At 44.2% G+C, this 17,459-nt stretch overlaps 2 protein-coding genes across 14 annotated transcripts in view; one reads left to right on the top strand and one right to left on the bottom strand.

The window, feature by feature from the left end:
- Nucleotides 1–17,459, bottom strand: part of LOC149349565 (uncharacterized) — a 51,650-nt gene that overhangs the window by 6,475 nt on the left and 27,716 nt on the right. The window contains exons 1-4 of one of the 12 annotated variants that reach the window (XM_089578555.1): nt 14,990–15,659; nt 13,915–14,026; nt 11,702–11,733; nt 10,353–10,473 (exon numbers count right to left, since the gene is read on the bottom strand). The exons of 1 other annotated variant lie outside the window; for it this stretch is intronic. The gene's annotated coding sequence lies outside the window, so the exon portion shown is untranslated. Of the gene's footprint in view, nt 1–2,751; nt 2,826–10,352; nt 10,474–11,701; nt 11,844–13,914; nt 14,027–14,797; nt 15,660–16,135; nt 16,232–17,459 lie in introns of those variants that run through there. 10 more of the 12 variants (XM_089578549.1, XR_016290126.1, XR_016290127.1 and 7 more) reach the window with 10 other exon arrangements.
- The window catches only part of LOC149349564 (uncharacterized), a 31,265-nt gene continuing 29,339 nt past the window's right edge, over nt 15,534–17,459 (top strand). For both annotated transcript variants that reach the window (XM_089578547.1, XM_089578546.1), the window contains exon 1: nt 15,534–15,713. The gene's annotated coding sequence lies outside the window, so the exon portion shown is untranslated. The remainder of the gene's footprint in view (nt 15,714–17,459) is intronic.

Genomic DNA, 17,459 nt, shown 5'->3' with positions numbered 1-17,459 from the left:
ACGGCGCGCCGCACCAGTCGCCGCTTGCGAACTGTCGCCTACAGCAAACAGGGACACGGAGCGGCAAGCATCTTTGCGCCACTTGACTCATGCCCGGCCCACATCCGGTGTAACACTTTGCCACCGCACACCAGAGCCTGCGCGCTGCTTGGCTACTGAAGTTCGCACCAGAAAAGACAAAATAGCGATGTTATCAGAAAGACTGCCGGCTGTACTCGGGCGGCCACAAAGCATGCCTGCCCACGTAGCGCGCTTTCGGCAACGGCGCTAGACGCGGGCGCGCCGGGCGACGAACTGCACTGCTCTCTGGCTGCCCTGGTCGTCGCTAGGCCTGTTTCGCACCGAAGCCGCGGTGGACAGCGCTTCGGAAGTAGCCTGGGTTATGATAAAATGCCTGCTTTTGGCATCGCTTTACTGTCAACAGCATCGTCTCACAACAAAACATATGGTCATTGTTGCGGTGCGCTCGGCAGAGGAGCTACATAGCGGACGCCAGGCGCGCAAGCCGGACCGCAACGGCCGCGGGCAGCGGCAGCTGAGCGGCGGTTGTGGCAAGAAATTTGCTCGTATTACAGTTGCTGCTTCTACCAGCAACTCGGCATTGTACAACGATCCTCAAAAATGATCTATTTTCCACGCTTCTTGCTCCCAAAGTTTATTATTTACATGAAGAAAAATATTTAGCTCATTTTTATGACGCCAGCGGACGGGATCCAGGTTTGCCGGCCGGCCTGCAGCCTCGCTGTATTTCACATTCGCACCAGAAAAGACAAAACAGCGTCATGCTATCAGAAAGGCTGCCTGTTATATTCGAGCGCATGCCGAGCTTTCGGCAACGACGCTGACGCGCCGGGCGATGAAGCTGCGATCGAGGCTTGCCGGCGGCCCTGGTCGTCGCTAAGCCTACCTGGTTTTGCATCGATACTATCGATACCGCAGCTGAGGGAGCTTCGGAACTGGTCAGCGCTGTAAAAGGTACTACTCTCGTCACCCCTTTAACTGTGAACCTGTCCCATAATAAAATTAAGATATGCTCGATTTCCGCGACGCCAGCGGAGCTAGCAAATGCCAGCTATGCGAGCGGCGACCAGGCAGTAAATAAAGCGGTCATTGGATGAAATTTGCTTGTATCGCCGAATTGAATACTGCAACTCGGCATCAGCCAACGATCCTCAAAAATGATTCATTTTTGGCATTCATCTATTCCAGTGCTTGTTATGAGCGTGAACAAATAATACTAGCGTGTTTTTCTGACGCCGGCGGCCGGCATCCAGGCTGACAGGCCGGCCCCGAGAAACGCGTCCCCTTTGTCATTATGACGCTGGCGCTCTGCGCGCTCGCATTCTGCCCCTTGTCAGTGCAACGCGCCGCGTGCGGCCTGTCATTGACATCGGTTGGGCGCAGGCGGCGAGCTGCTGTCAGTCGTTGTTACGCCGCTCGCAACGGCACGTCGCGCGCCCGGCAAGTAGCAGTCATGCCGAGAGACCGCGACACCTCTGCCTGCGGGAGCCCCGACCGTGAACCTCCGAACCCGGTCGTGGACTCGAGTCTTCATCTCTATCACAAGGGGTGGGTTGACTCGCAGCCCCATCTGCAAATTATGCCTAACCCTCTTCACGCTTCTGGAATATATTTTTCTGCAGCAAAGAACAGAAGCGCGGAGCCGATGCGCGCCGCGATAGCTGACTCGTTCGTATCGAGTTCATGTAAAGAGAGAGTCGTCGAGATGGGCTGGCCTTGCTCAGCTCGATTCTCTGACTCAAACCACCGCTGTCAAGGAACACCACCTAGATAGGTTCACATAAGCAAGGCTATGTCGAGCCGCTGATACTGAAGCCAAGGAGGATGGAGAAGCAGAACCGAAACCGAAACTGGTCCCAGGTCAGTGATTGATGTATGACCACGCGCTGCAGTTTAACATAGTGCAATTACGCGTGCAAATAATTGGAAAACCTTGTTTCACTTTCTGAATTTCTCATAAAGCTATTATTTTAGGGCAAACGAAAGTTGAAGATATCTACGTTTCTGAAGATCTTAAAATGACGTAGTCGAGTAGTGCGTGTGCCAGCCGACGGCGGCGCATGGTCGTTTCATGAGCTCAAAAAGGCAGCGATTTCGAACGGGCTTTATTAAATGCAGACTCAATATTGAGTGGAAATATTTCGGAATTAGCATGTCTAATGTTTATGGAAGCAGTAAAAATTAAAATCGGGCAGCTTCATTTTCTTTTCACAACCCCTTTAAGAAGGACTCCATATTCTTAATCACGGAAATTACGTGCAGTTTAGTACTGAAGGCAACAGCCGTAACCGTAACCAGCCGTTTAGCCTGTCTTGGACCCTTTTCAGTGTATTCAAGTGATGCAGCTTGCCACCATTGGCTTGTACAAAACATTACAGGAGCGGTGCATGGTCTCAGCCAACCATAATGGCAAGTCCAATTCAATCATACTGACACTGCTGATGCATGGTGGTACCAAAATGATGACGTGGAGTGTTATGTTGATTATAAGCTGACATCCGCATCCAGATTCAGAATTTGTGTGATTGACCAATGTATCTTGACTCCCGTGATGTCCTCTTCCTTGTGTGTGTCTTGGTGCAAAAATCTTTTTGGTATCTTGAGACATCAAGCATGCACAGTAGCAGTCCAGGTGCCGAAGAAATGAAGCATTATATAGAAGTCCTTTATGCATGTTGTGTATTGCATACGTATAAGCATGTCACTGAGAATGAAAGAAGAGTATTTGGGTTAGTATAGGTATATCAGTTTTATTTTCATGGAAAGCTGCATACATTGTACCTCTGCAATTGCTGTCAGGTTATCTGAAAAGCATAAAAAACCTCATTTATAGTAACACAATGCTAGTTACACATAAATTTCACAAATACACTTAAACCATCCGCTACTGAACAACTGGCTTTCGTAGAAGCTTCCAAACACCATTTACTTAGAACCAAACCATTACGATTAATTGCCAAAAATTCACTGTCATTATAGGAAACAGTAAAAAAACCACAAGACCAGGATGAAGCAGACACAGTGTGCTTGCCTAGATGACACTCTGTGCATGAATGCCCTTATGCACACAGACACGGGAACAGCTTTTTCAACCAGACGCTCAAACGTTTTCCCTTTACAATGCAGGCATGGCTTCTTTTTCTGAGAATCCTTTTCTATGGATCTACTGTTACGCGCCGGTGACACTGAGAGCAACCCCGGGCCCCGTACCCTGCGCTCTCATTCGCCTCTTGACATCGAATCTTTGCCCTCTGATCCCGTGGATCAAATGAAAGTTATTTTTCAATTGCTTAAAGATGTTCATACGCGGTCTGTGCAAAGTTCTCATACCCAGACAGAACTTGCAGCTGATGTTAAAGCTATTAAAACGGTCAAAAGAACATCAAAACCAGAATCGCGGCTATACAGAATCATCTAGAAGTAGTCAGCCATGAAGTTTCCAGCATACAAACTCAAATTGAAGAACTTTCCGAGATAGTCAGCACTTTGCAAACACGAACAGACGAACAGGATGATAGGTCACGACGTAACAACTTAGCATTCTACGGCATTCCAGATTCTGACGAGACATAGCAAGAGACAGAAGAAAACTAACTTCTGCTCTTAACAATTGGCTAGTTGATCCCCTTCTTCCTAATGCACTCGAACACGTGCATCGCTTGGGAGTTTTCAGGCCGAATAAATGTCGCCCCGTCATTGGTAAATTTTTAAATTGGAAAACTAAAGATGCCATTCTCGCTACACGTAATAGTTTGAAGGACTCGAAAATCACTCTTACTGAAGACTTCTCAGCTGCAACAAGAGTCGCTCGTAAAAAACTTCTTGAATTTGCTAAAAGCCAACCTGGTGCCCCAAAACACAAACTGCGCTACAACAAGTTGCATATCAGTGATAACTGCTACATGTATGACTCGGCCACGGACACTACCGTCAACATTCCGACATGCAGGGCAGGCTCTGGTTCTACCGCAGCTGACTGCGAACCCAGCACATCCTAGGCACACGTGAGGGGTAGTGGTTGGGTACCTACAGCCTTTGTATCGGCTCTTTTCACTAACATCAGAAGTGTTAACAAATATAACTCGTTATCATCTGCTATCGACACGTGTTCTGCAAAAATTATTGCTTTAACAGAAACCTGGCTAACTGCGCATGTCCGTGATTCTGATATCTTTCTCTCAACACTCATTATTTTGTATTCTTTCATTGTGATCATGGAAAACAGAGAGGTGGAGGCGTGCTGTTGGTGAATTCAAGTGATATCACTTAATCATGTGTACATGTTCAGACTGACTTAGAAATGGTATGGGCAGCAATAACAATTAATCACCAGAAAGCCATAACAGGAGTTTGCTATCGCCCACCATCTTCCCCCCCACCTTCTGCAATGAGCTTCACGATATTTCTACTCGGTGATTTTAATTTTCCCAACATCACATGGAGCTCCGACATTCCCATTTTGTCACCCTACTCGTCTCTAGCCAATGAATTTTTGGATGTATGCTCAGTATTTTCATTACAGCAAATGTACACGCAAGCAACAAGACTAACAGCTAATGTTGCCAATACATTAGACTTAAAGGGTCAGTCTACTGAATTTTATCGACCATATTTTCTTTGCGGCAACCGATAGCTTTTTACTCAAATTACCGTTTAGCCAGCTGTGGCGCCAAGGAGTGCGGTAGAACATTTTAAAATAGAATTAATTAATGTGGGAACACATCTGTATGAGATGGTAGTCTCATCTGGCAACCATCTGGATTTCCGCCGCGCGGCGACAAACATGGCGGCGCCCGTCGAAGCCGGACCTCTCGCTTCGGACTGAATTCGCGTTGTTGCTGCCTTTTTCAGTGCGTTCACTGGCCATAAATGGGGCGCCTGTCTTTCGCTTCGTCTCATCTCGCCTAGAAGAAAACATATAAGAGATGAATTTGCTTTATTTTAATAATTAGAGTGACGATTCTGCCGCTCCTAGGCTTAAGTGGAGAGTCGGTTTGTTTACAGCAATGGTTCCTGTCCTGACGACCAGATGGCGCCACTATAGGCTGAGTTTATTTTTGCGTCTCTGCTAGCATACGCTGAACTAAATGTGGGAATGTGCCTGCGTTTTGCGTACGTATAACTATAAATATTCATGTGATTTACAGAAAAAGCGAGCGGTACGCCTTCTACAGTTTACTAGAACAAAACGTGCGTTTCTCTGACATTGGGGCATACAAATGGTACGTAGTATATTCACTTATGCTTCTACAAAAAAAGACTACCACTTTCTTGAACAAAATGAACGTTTGGGGTCGCCACCATGCTTTTTTACGCGACTTTTAACGCCGAAATAAAATATAAATTCCTGCCTAAACCGGGCGCAGACCCCTCGTTATTGATGTTATAGGGTGCCAACTACCAGAATATGCCATTATTTATACACTCATATCGGTGAGTAGACTGACCCTTTAATCCTCACTAGCTGACTTGAAATAGTTTCACCTTTAACTTATCTGCGTGGTCTTAGCGATCATGCTCTTCTCAACTTTTCCATTAAGTTAACCTGTCCAATATCTAACAAAAAGGTAACAGTGATACGCAATTATAAGCGAGCCATTTTTCAGGCAATAAACATTGAACTAGCATCTTTTATTGACATTTATCTTGATGGCTTTGACAATCATACTGTTGAAACCAAATGGAAAATGTTTTCCGCCAAAGTAAACAGCTCACTGAACGGTTCATTCCTCAACGCACCATCGTCAACCACCCTAATGCTCCTTGGTATAGCAATCATATCAAGCACTTATCTAATAAAGAGAAGCGACTTTATCGCATCACTAAGTTTTCCCCAATCAGAGAACGTTGGGCTTCGTACTCGGCTGCATCCGCAGCATATGTGCAGGCAGTCAAAGACGCAAAGAAACACTTTCATTCACAGATCCTTCCGTCTATGCTCACAACAAATATCAGAAAATTCTGGCACGTTATTAATCCCACGATTGATGAAAATATCGTCCTAATGGACTCCTCTGGTGATCCCATTCCTTCAGATCTTGTTGCTACAATTCTTTACCATTCATTTGCTGAGAACTTTTGTTACATCTGATGCACACATACCTACAACATATAATCACCACTATGAAAATATGTCGCCAATTTTATTTGATACTTTTGGTGTCATTAAACTTATCAATAATCTCAATCTTCATTCTGCTCTAGGTTGTGATTTTATTATGCTAAGTTTTTGAAAAACACTTCAGCTTGTTTCTATTATGCTAACAAAAATTTTCCAACAATCTTATGACCAATCTATCCTACCGAAAGAGTAGAAAATTGGGAAGGTGATTCCAGTGTACAAGCTGGGCAGCAAAACATCTCCCCTCAACTATCGTCCCATCTCCCTAAATAGTACTGCTGCAAAATATTCGAACATGTAATTTTTACAAATCTTGTTAATTTTCTGGAATCAAACGCCTTCTTCTCATCAGCACAACATGGTTTTTGGAAATATTATTCATGCGAGACAACTAATATGTTTTACACATGCATTACACCGTATCCTTGACCAATAATCAATAGCTGACTGTATATTTAGATTTTCGTAAAGCTTTCGACAAGGTATGTCAGAGACTCCTATTATTAAAACTAAATAACCTTAATATTGACCCTAATCTACGGAAATGGATTCAGCGTTTTCTTCTTAATCACTCATAGTTTGTAACCGCCAATGGTTTTAATTCCGGTTTTACAGGAGTGCATTCTGGTGTTCCCCAAGGCTCAGTCCTTGAGCCTCTTTTATTCTTAATCTACATCAACAATCTTCCATCTGTTGTTAACTCTCATATCCTCCTTTTTGCGGATGATTGCGTTATTTTCTGAGAAATAACTGATACTAACGACAGCTGCCTACTTCATACTGACTTTACCACTGTAGCTAACTGGTGCAATAAATGGTCAATGCAACTAAACATTAAGAAATGCAAAGTCATGCGTGTTTCAAGAAAATCTACTGTCTTGCTTTTGTATTATATTGATAACATGTCTTTAGAGTCTGTAACATCATATAAATACCTTGGCGTTCATATCACTTCTAACCTAAGCTGGTCTTTCTCATATCAAGCACATAATCAATACTAATCGCATGCTAGGTTACTTACGTCGCCATTTCTTCAACGTTCCTTCTGCTGTGAAACTTTCGCTATATAAAACACTAATTTGTTCCAAACTGGAGTATGCATCATCAGTCTGGGACCCTCCTTCCGACAGCCATATTACTGCTCTTAAGATGGTTCAGAATAACTCTGCGCGTTTCATCCTCACTAATTACAATCGCACTGCAGGCATAACTACTATGAAATTTTTGGCCTTTCTCTTCCATCGCTGTCACTTCGTCGAAAAATGTCTCGTATCGCATTATTTCACAAGGTGTACCATCATCCTGCACTGCGCGATCACCTTATCCCACAGCCATTTTATGTATCCCACCATGCTGACCATAATCATTAAGTCGGTTTAGTTTCTTCTAACACCAAATATTTTTCCCAGTCATTTTTGCTGCGTACCTCTCGTGACTGGAATCACCATCCCATAGATATTGCCGACATCAATAATTATGAGATGTTCCGCGAAGCTATAGCTAGCATTGTATACTCAGGTGTTATTTAAATTTGTCTCTTTGCTGTATTTTCTAATCTTATTCCTGTGTTTTGCCACTCCCCCTCGTAATGCCTCTGGCCCTGAGGGGTATGATAAATAAATAAATAAATAAATAAATAAATAGTTATCTGTCATTTCACACAAAAAAAAGGTAGGCGAGGATGGGTGCCAAATACAATTTGATGCAGATGCCTTCTTTCTGTCCATAGTACCCACTGCACATCTCAGTGAGTTAGGAACATCTTAAAACGGGTGAACACTTGTCCACTAGAAATCTGGAAGCGCACTTCTCCCAAATCATATGCTTTCGCACAATGCTTCCATAGTCTCAGCGTGTGCAAAAAAATGTACAGATCCCTGATGTCAAGTGACAGGTACCAGTCACGGCTCACTGAGGTATTTCGATATGTCTGCGGTGTGCCTCAAGGATTGGATTCTCAAGCTTTCAGAACGGGTTCTTTGCAGAAAGTTTACCCAAAGCCGCTGCTATGTGGACCTTTTCGAAATGATAACCAAAAATAAGAGGTGTCCTCATATGTCTGGCGTGAAAAAAGGCCTAGACATGGGTCTTTCTGCTTCTTCATCAGCTGTGAAAAGTTTGTTATTCCTGCTGCTTTGTACAGTCACACAGACTCTTTTTTGGCTTTTGCACAACCATTCCATATTTACAAAAGATCGCCCTCACAAACATTTCAGCACTCATGGAGAAGCAGAAAGTTCCATGTCGTAGGCCTTTCTTCACAGCAAAGACACATAAGGAAGGCTCACTTTTCTGGGTCATTATTTCGAAGAGGTCCATGAGGGAACAAACTTTGGGACAGTTTCTGCAAAAGGCAGTATCTGTTCTGAAGCCTGAGAATTCCAGCAGAACCAAAAACTGGGAAAGTTGGTGAACTTTTAGCACATTTCAACAGCGCAAAGAAATGAGGACTAAGCAAGAAACATGCACACAAATGAAGCGCTGTTTGTGTGCATGTTTCTTGCTTAGTCCTTGTTTCTTCATGCTGTTCAAATGTGCCTCAGAATTCATTCCTCACGAGACGCCCAATAGATGTATCAGAATACCTCAGTGAGCCGTTACTGGGACTTGTGAGTGCACTTTAACTTGAAATAAAAGATATGTACTGTTCCTCGCCACATACTGTGAAAATGTACCATATTTACTCGCATATAGGTCGACCACGAATATAGGTCGACCCGTATACATTGGGCTCGTCGAGAAATAAAAAATATTATTCGAATATAAGTCGACCCATAGAAGTTGACCCATTGAACTAGCACTTTTGCTAGATTTTAACTGACGCAAACTTTCCATTTTTAATATATGTGTTATGCGCGACTACGGCTTCGACATGCATGCCGGAGCTTTTTGTTTTGATCACAACCCCTCTACTATAATACACTGGCTTTGGTATCTATTTAAACGCCAAAATATACTGCTTCCTAAGCTGGCTACCACGATAAGACCACAGAAATGAGCGAAAGAGCAATGCAGGTGCACACAGCAATTCATTGTGTGCACCCGAATGACGATGATGAAGACTGCGACTTCAGGCGCCATCCATGGACGGCACTGGAACCTCCGGCACGCCTACGTGGCCTCCGTGAACAAGCGCTCTGGAATCAAGTGCACAGTTGCTCGCAGCCGGAGTTGATCGCAGAAGACACGGCGCGTGCATTTAGAAGGGTATTCCTGTCTGGGGCATGGAAAGTTCGGGTGCGGCGCTTACAAGGATTTATTTTTTTAAACATTTCCTTCAGGAAAACGGGGAGCGGCCCATACACGGGCGCAGGCACTTTCACGCGTTCATACGGTAGTTCCGAACATTTTTATTAGAATTGCGAACACTAATTTTTCCTTTATTTTTTATGTGTATTTACTGCGACCATACAAAGTATACTACCAGTGTAGCCGGCGCTACTTGAAACGGCGGGTGTGCCAACAGAACTCCATTAGCTCGCTACTTTTGCTCTCTTTGGTCACGAATATAGGTCGATAACTAATTATGGGCAACATTTCTGAAAAAAAAAAAAGTCGACCTATATGCGAGTAAATACGGTACGTTGCGAGCGAAAGCATAAAAGATTTCGCAGGACTGCACTTCCAGATTGCTTGCCAAGGAAAGCGCAGGGGTCTGACCATTCTCATCTGTGAATTTGATTTCTTGTTTGTTCAGTTCTGCAGTGAGTACTATGCGCAGAATGAAGGCGTCTGCATCAGCTCATGTTTGATAGTCATCCTGAGCGACCTTCTTCTCACGCAACACGATGGGCAATGCCATAAATTTCCTGTACACAGTGTCACCTGGGTCAGCATGTTGTGTTAGCTATTTCTTCTTGTTGCGGTGATTTGTGCCATTTTCTATTCTTAAAGTAATTACTCCCTTCATTCTAAACTTCCTGAAGCCTGAAAGTGCTACACTGGGCTGCTCCACATGTGCACTAACCTGGCTACTTTCTCATACATCAGAGGCACTCAACTACCAAGCCATGCTTACTGCATTCGGCAGTTAAGTGTACATGTCAGACAGACACCATTCTTTTCTAATTCTCACAGTGCTAACTCATGAAAGAATACCTAAATGCTCGTCAATTTCTGCTGATATTTTCAGAGATACGCGCACGTATTAGATGAAAAACAAAAGCTGGCCACATTAGCAACAGTAGGAACACAGCACTAAAGTACTCACCAACTGTTGAAGTGCTGTCTACCAGTTCTCGTGCCATCCTGAATATGGGTACTTTTGAATGCACACCTGTCGATGTCTTCATCATGCCATGCCACTCCAGCATTTGGGTCAAAGAATTTTCCTATAACAAAGAATAATTTGTTTTGTTAAACTGGTCATATTTAATTTTACTTTGCACTAGGTACACGGCATTTTACTGCCCCAAACTAAACAATACCAATGATCAATCACTCTTTGAATTTTGTCATATATGATCACAAAATTTGGTGTTTGTAATACATTCTTATGAATTTCGATTGAAATAAAGCAGACATAATCAAGTATTTTTTCCAGAAATCTGAGCTCAAGGAAGAAGGAGGCTAGCCAGACAACCTGGATGAATGTTTTCAGTTGGATGCAAGCGCCAGCACTCTAGCAGACAAAATTACAGGGTGGTTCACTCTTACTGGAACACACGAGCGCACGCACGGCCGCTCTTTTTAGAGGGCCACTACATGTGACACAGCTGCTCATCACAGCAAAGTGGCGCAGGAGAAGGACCTGAATGTGATATTTCGACTCATCTGCCCCTTCACTTAGGTCCTCAGCCATGACTGATACAGCAGTACTACAAAGAGCGCGGCCATACACTCACGAGTTCACACTAAGAGTAGACAACCCCGTAAAATATGGCAGGTTCCCCTTTTTACACAAAACTTCATGATCCAATCATGACCTGATAATGCAAAAAATTTTCAACCTTCCATTTTGCATAAAAGAAAATTATTTTGACCTTTCTTCATAAGCCACTGCAAGCACACATGAACAGTGCATGTTTTCCATTCAGTTTTGATAGGATTGCTCTCTGTATGACATCTTGTGGAATTAAATCAAGAATTAAATTATTTTTCCATATTGTCTGTGATACTAAGGTACTGAATATAAATGCAAAATGCCTTTTGGCTCTGCATAATATAGTTATTATAGGTACTACTGTACTTAACTGAAAGGACTATTGTGTAGACCTGAGCTATTTGGTATTAAATTGCTGAAGCCAGAAAACATGAGTGAAACACAGAAAACCCTAGTTCCTACTTGTTCTTGTCTTTGTTTTTTGCTACTTATTTCACTGCAAAAACCAAAGCTGAAAGAGCATTTAGAAGACGAACATGCAAAATATTATAACTGCAGCAATTCATACGCCTTTATTATGTGCCATAGATCATCACAATGATATGTTGTAGCCAACGTACCATATCTATTTACCATGCCAGAGCACTGAAAAAAAGGTGACAGAAGTACTAAATGAAGGTTTGCTAATCCCTTAGCACACAGCAAAAAAAAGAAAGAGGCTGGGCGTGATGTCTCACCTCTGCAGAAATCCAAGTCTTGACATTTGTCTCTTCACAGTCAAGGGTCAGCACATAACAAGGTAAAAGAAGGCTTGTCAATTCCAAGGTCATGGCTCCATAAATACTGCCTCCACAGAGTGGCATTCATTACAGATTCTACCTGCACAACAGAAAGCAAAGTTTTAGTTTGAGTGGACTAAAATAGGAAAACAGCATAAAATATCTATGGTCAAATGTCTAAACTGAAAGAAATTGAGGGCACTCCAATAGTGAATATACTGATATATTGCATGCAAGATATATGCGTGATATATTGTGATATTGAACACTGCTACCATTGGCTGAGCTGACTACTTTATGCATGACAATAACTGCATTATTACAAAAATACTGATATAGTACTATTAGTATTAGCAGTAGCAGTGCAGATTTCATGGAAAAAAACAGGAAGGGGCCTAGTGATGGCTGCCATTCTCACAGCAGGCACCTGATCAATGGCCAGTGTAAAGAAAACAGGAGGAACAAATGAAGAGAGAGCCAGGAAGAACGAAGATAGGTGTAGAAGGGCATAGGATAAAACAGGCAGGCTAGGCTTGCATAAAAAAAATAATAATACAATAGTAAAGATGTACGTGACCAACCACATCCTTGTGCAGAATGGAAAACTCTTATTAACTATATTTAGCCCAAAATATGTTCATATATGGTTTAGTTTATGGGGTTTAACGTCCCAAAGCGACTAAGGCTATGAGAGACGCCGTAGTGAAGGGCTCCGGAAATTTCGACCACCTGGGGTTCTTTAACGTGCACTGACATCGCACAGTACACGGGCCTCTAGAATTTCTCCTCCAAAGAAATTCCAGCCGCCGCGGCCGGGATCGAACCCGCGTCTTTCGGGTCAGCAGCCGAGCACCATAACCGCTGAGCCACCGCGGCGGCATATGTTCATATATATACCTGTGCCAACACTGATAATTATTAATACTATAACTGAATGAGTGAAACCAAAACAGGGGTGAAGGGCAGTGAATTAGCCCTGGGTGTGATGCCTGTGCCTTTCTACTGGGTAACAGATTGATTATTCAGTTGAACATCAGATCTCAGACACTAATAGTTCAATATTAGCAGAAAAATAGATGTAGGACCAATCAAATGCAATGCTAGTAGCTGCACATTGCTTCATGCGCCCGTCTAAAACATATCTGCATGATTTGCCACAAGATAGTGCCTTCTTAAGTTGGGGTACCTGTTGGGGCAGTAGTGTACAGTCAGGCTGGAATAAAATACGAAGAGAGTGCATGAACAAAACAAAATATTTTAGCTGTGTGCTTTCAGCTGTAGTATGCAGCTAACCTGATTCACGTTTCAGGGTAAAAGACCTACCGAAGTACACGTTTATAAACCCTTTCTGAATGAATACTCGCTGCAAAGTACGCCATATGTGTGCGTTTCATTCCGGCCTGACTGTACAGGCGCGGCCATAAGTAAACGGAGCACGCTATTGCGTTCGAAGTGCAATCACGCTTTCTCCATTGGTAATGAAGAAGCGTTGTTTGTCTACAAGAAAGCCCACCAACCTCCTCTACCAGCATTCGCATACCACTGCTGGAAATTTCAAGTAGGTGACGCGTGAAAAATATTTGAAGATAGTTGCGTGCTCCGTTTACTTTTGTCTGCGCCTGTACATGTAGAATGTGCCTGCAAAGTATATTATTATCAGTGAAGGCTGCTACTTCCAACACCAAGCAGATATTTGAAGCCTCCAAGCCCTCCTTGAAGGCAAGTCTCTTTGCAGGTAAGATGCTAAACACACTTTAAAGTATTCAGATTTAATATTTAGCACGCCAAATATATATTTCTACATTAACAGCGAGCACCTAAGGCCAATGCATGGTGTCTTTGAATTGTGTCGCTTAAAATTTGCTTTGGAGTTTGCAAAAAACATGCTAAAGTGCAATGTACAGGCAGAACACAGCATTAAGCAACGAGAAAAATAAATGAAGGCAATGCTGTGGATGCCCCTTCATTCATTCAAGACTAAAATGACGAGGCATGCCTATGCTGCTACTTGAACAATAGAAAATAGTGACTATCGCTTATAATGAACGCTTTCTCTGAGCAAGCAATGAAATAAAGATATCACTCATAGAGCATCTCGTCATTCCGTCACGAAGACAGCATTTAAAAGCTGAAACGCAAGACTCCCTGCCATAGTAGTATTCTCCTCCTACCTGTTTACACAAGCCAAGGTTTTAGCAGCATGTACTTGTGGCATGTGTTCATTTTGCAGCAGCATCCAGTTGCTTTGACAGAAAATATTCACTCCCATAAGAAGCCGCTAACCTAGCATAATAAGAGAAGATATTTTGTACACTGAACAGAAAAACAGCAGCACGGTGGAGCGACTGGCACACAACAGGCTTTGAGGACGGTGCAGGATTATGATCTGAAATACTGAACAGCTGATGCTACAGCGGCTTGATCCTTGAAACTAATATAACCAAAAGGTAGAAACAGCGCTAAGTTTAACACAAAGTTGATAACACCCATTCTGTCCGTCTTTCTGTGTGGTTTGTGTTAAACTTAGCGCTGTTTTCACCTTTTGTTAGACAATGCTCCACCAACTAGCCCCGCAAGATTTACAGTATTATAACCGCAGCCCAAATGCTCTCGTGCGCGACATGTGGGATCACTTTACTACAAAGCAACAGTAAACCTTTGCAGCTGGTGTAATGAAAAGTGCGCCTCATTGCACAACTTCCACCAAAAGTTTTTGCCGCCAGTGGACCGAAGCAAGTACACGGGAGGGGGGGGGCTCGAATGGCTACGATGCGAAGCGTTACGTTATCACGTCATCATTTTAACGTAAACGATTCACGCGCGCTCTGTTCCGAGCTGCCGATCAACGTGAAATGTTGGATTACGAACTTTGACGCGGTACATGATAAGAAGCACGGAGTGTGCGATGCTGCCAAAAACACGGGCGAGCAGTGTATCCAAGTGCGCGCAAAGCAGATGAAGCCAAGCACACGCAACAGTCGGTGAGAAACAGACTATAGAACGGGCGCACTGAGGCGCGCGTGAAACGGAAAGGAGCGCGAAAGGGGCACACACCAAAGGTGCCTTCTGGGAACAATACTCCACGGCGATAATCCAGGCGACGATGGCTGAAGAAGGTTGAAGCTTGAGCTGGCACACTAAGGTGCGCGCGGAGCGTAGCATAGACAAAATACGATGACGCAGAAGAGTACGCTAGGAACCACTGCAGAGGCGTGGGGAGGGAGGCGAGCGCTTCGAGAGTCGTACCGTCATGGCCGCCGTGGAGTTGGACAGCCACACGAGGACACCCGGCAGGAAGAAGGGCAATTCGGCGCGGTGGAGCGTTGTCTGAAGTAAGCCGCCCGCGAAAACAGCTCAGGGGAACTCAGGTTGCGCGAGGGACGAAGACTCCATCGATGAAAGCGGCACAATTGTCAGTACGCCGGCGTGGAACACATTTACCCGAAAAACAACCACCACGAGCCACCGCCAGGCTATAGCCAGGCTAGGGTCCCTAGAAATACTTATTTCTACGTATTTTTAAATACGTAAATACGTATTTCTAGGGGCCCTAGTGCACTAGCCAGGCTCCAGCAAAGCACACAGTGCTTGGCTTGGCTCGAACGAATGCAACAGTCGGGAACAGGGGAAGCGGCACGGTACGGCCAACCTTGGAATGCAGTAGTATAGCAGTAGTTCTCCTACAGGGAAAGTAAACAAACAAACAAACAAACAAAAAAAGAATACGCGGAGATTCACGCCGTGCCGAGGTTGTGAGGGGCCGCCCTCTCCCGAGCGGCATGGACGGGCGTGCTCCCTGCTCTGCTGGTTAGAAGGGTTCCTTTCCACAATGGGCCCATTCCTCCCCTCTCAAAAGCCTCTGCCCCTGCACAAAAAGAAAGCTTCACCCAAGGAGAAGCAGAAAGAAACTGGACGCGCCCCCTCCAAAGCAGCAGCATGTAACTGCGAGACGCCCCAAAGAACAGTCGTAGTGAGCAATTCTCTATGTACTGCTTTCTTGTTTCCCAATGCGTTCATTAAATCAGTTTGTTAAAGTTTAGCCATATTTATAATTGACCAAAAGCGAACGAAACATCGTTGCGTTACGAACAAAACAGGTTTGGTTTTCGAAAGCTTTCTGGAAGCTGCTGCAAAATAAAGTTGTTTCTCTCTCCCTAGAAGCTGCTGCACTCTGCTCGGTAATCTACGTACGCGACGCATTAGAGCATTCCGTAGTAAGCGCTAAATGAACGCGAGAATCTTGTGCTCTAGTGGCAACGCTTTTGCATACTAGAGACCAGGCAAGTTGTTTACGCTGGAGCAGTGAGCGGTGCGCGCTTCAGACAGCATCTGTCTTAAGAGAAAGGTGAGATAAGACTCCGGAACGACAAATCATAGTGAAATTACACTTACCTCTCGCACATCGGTCTTCCGTACGGCAAAATGTACTCGGCGCCTCCGCGTCGACGAAGATGGCAAATTGGCGTTGAAACGAAAAGCACAGTGCAGCCGCCACGAGAGCAGCGCAGGCAGTGGCGTAGTATAGTAAAAAGATGACCCCAAGAGTTTAAAGTGAATATCTCTAAAATTTCGGGGGAGTGAGGTAGGGGGGAGGAGGGTGTATGGGCATCAGCACAGCTTGGTTGGCTGCGCACATACCTCTGGTCTCCCTCCTTTCCTTCCCAGAGATCGCAAATGTAGCAGGCATACAATGCTGCATAAGCACATTTTCACATCTACTGTCAGACCGTAACGCTTGCCACCCCCCAGCAAATGTGGAATCGCGCAAAATATGGCTGTCAATTAACGAAAACGCTTCAATAAGTTTTAATTATCGATGTAAAGAGGCAATATTTCATTTGCAAAATTTAAGCCCGATAGCCATAGGTTGTAACCTAACAACTACTTTACAGAAATCTTAAATGCTATAGGCCCTGGAGTATTTAGGCACTGTGGGCAGCCCTGAACCGAAGCGAGTATTTAAAAATCGCGCTAGTAACGCTGGTCTCCGCTCATTTGCAACGTTCGACAAATGCTATATAACAAGAATTTAACAACAAGGTCATGAACGTTTGACCAAAACAAAAACTTAACACAGCTGTGACGTTCCCGTGTTACCTGGGGCGGCTCAGGTGTCCGCGGTGAGCCAGATATTGCGCCCTTTCCGATAGCAAATTATTATTGGTCCGACACGCACGAAAATAAGCAGCGGTGTCAAATCATGAGCACCTTTGTTCTATTTTTGCTGTCTTTAATCAAGTTATTAATGCGTTTGGCGGTAACACAATACCGAAGGAGTCAATCGCTGTGTCTAAGTTTTCTCCCCTGTAACATCCACAGGTGATTACGGACGTTTCCTCCATTACTGGACTGAAGTCTGGACTGCCCCTCCGTGTTTTCTAAAAAGGCATATGGTTCCGTTTTTCCACGTAGTAAGTCTCCATAAAGTTACGGACTTTTTTACAGTGAGAAAATAGTGCCACTCAGCCTTCCCTCGAACCTGCGCCCAACTTTTCTTTCCTTTTTTTTTTAGTTTGGCCCTTACTTCATTGTAACAGCTCCGCGCAAAGCCGAAGCTAAAGGCTCTGTGCAACTGAGGCTGCCACAAAGACAAGTAGTTATACTCTCACCAGGAAAAAAAGAAACTGTGGCAGCATCATCTCTCAAAGAGCAAAGGTACATTGAAGGCGGACAAAAGAACCAACCATGTTGTAGTCACAGCCAGCTTAAGCACGCT

Source organism: Amblyomma mixtum, chromosome 3 (genome assembly GCF_055824585.1).
Source record: "Amblyomma mixtum isolate Tamu chromosome 3, ASM5582458v1, whole genome shotgun sequence".
In the NCBI taxonomy this organism is placed as follows: Eukaryota; Metazoa; Arthropoda; class Arachnida; order Ixodida; family Ixodidae; genus Amblyomma; species Amblyomma mixtum.
This window is presented reverse-complemented; position numbering and strand designations above follow the sequence as displayed.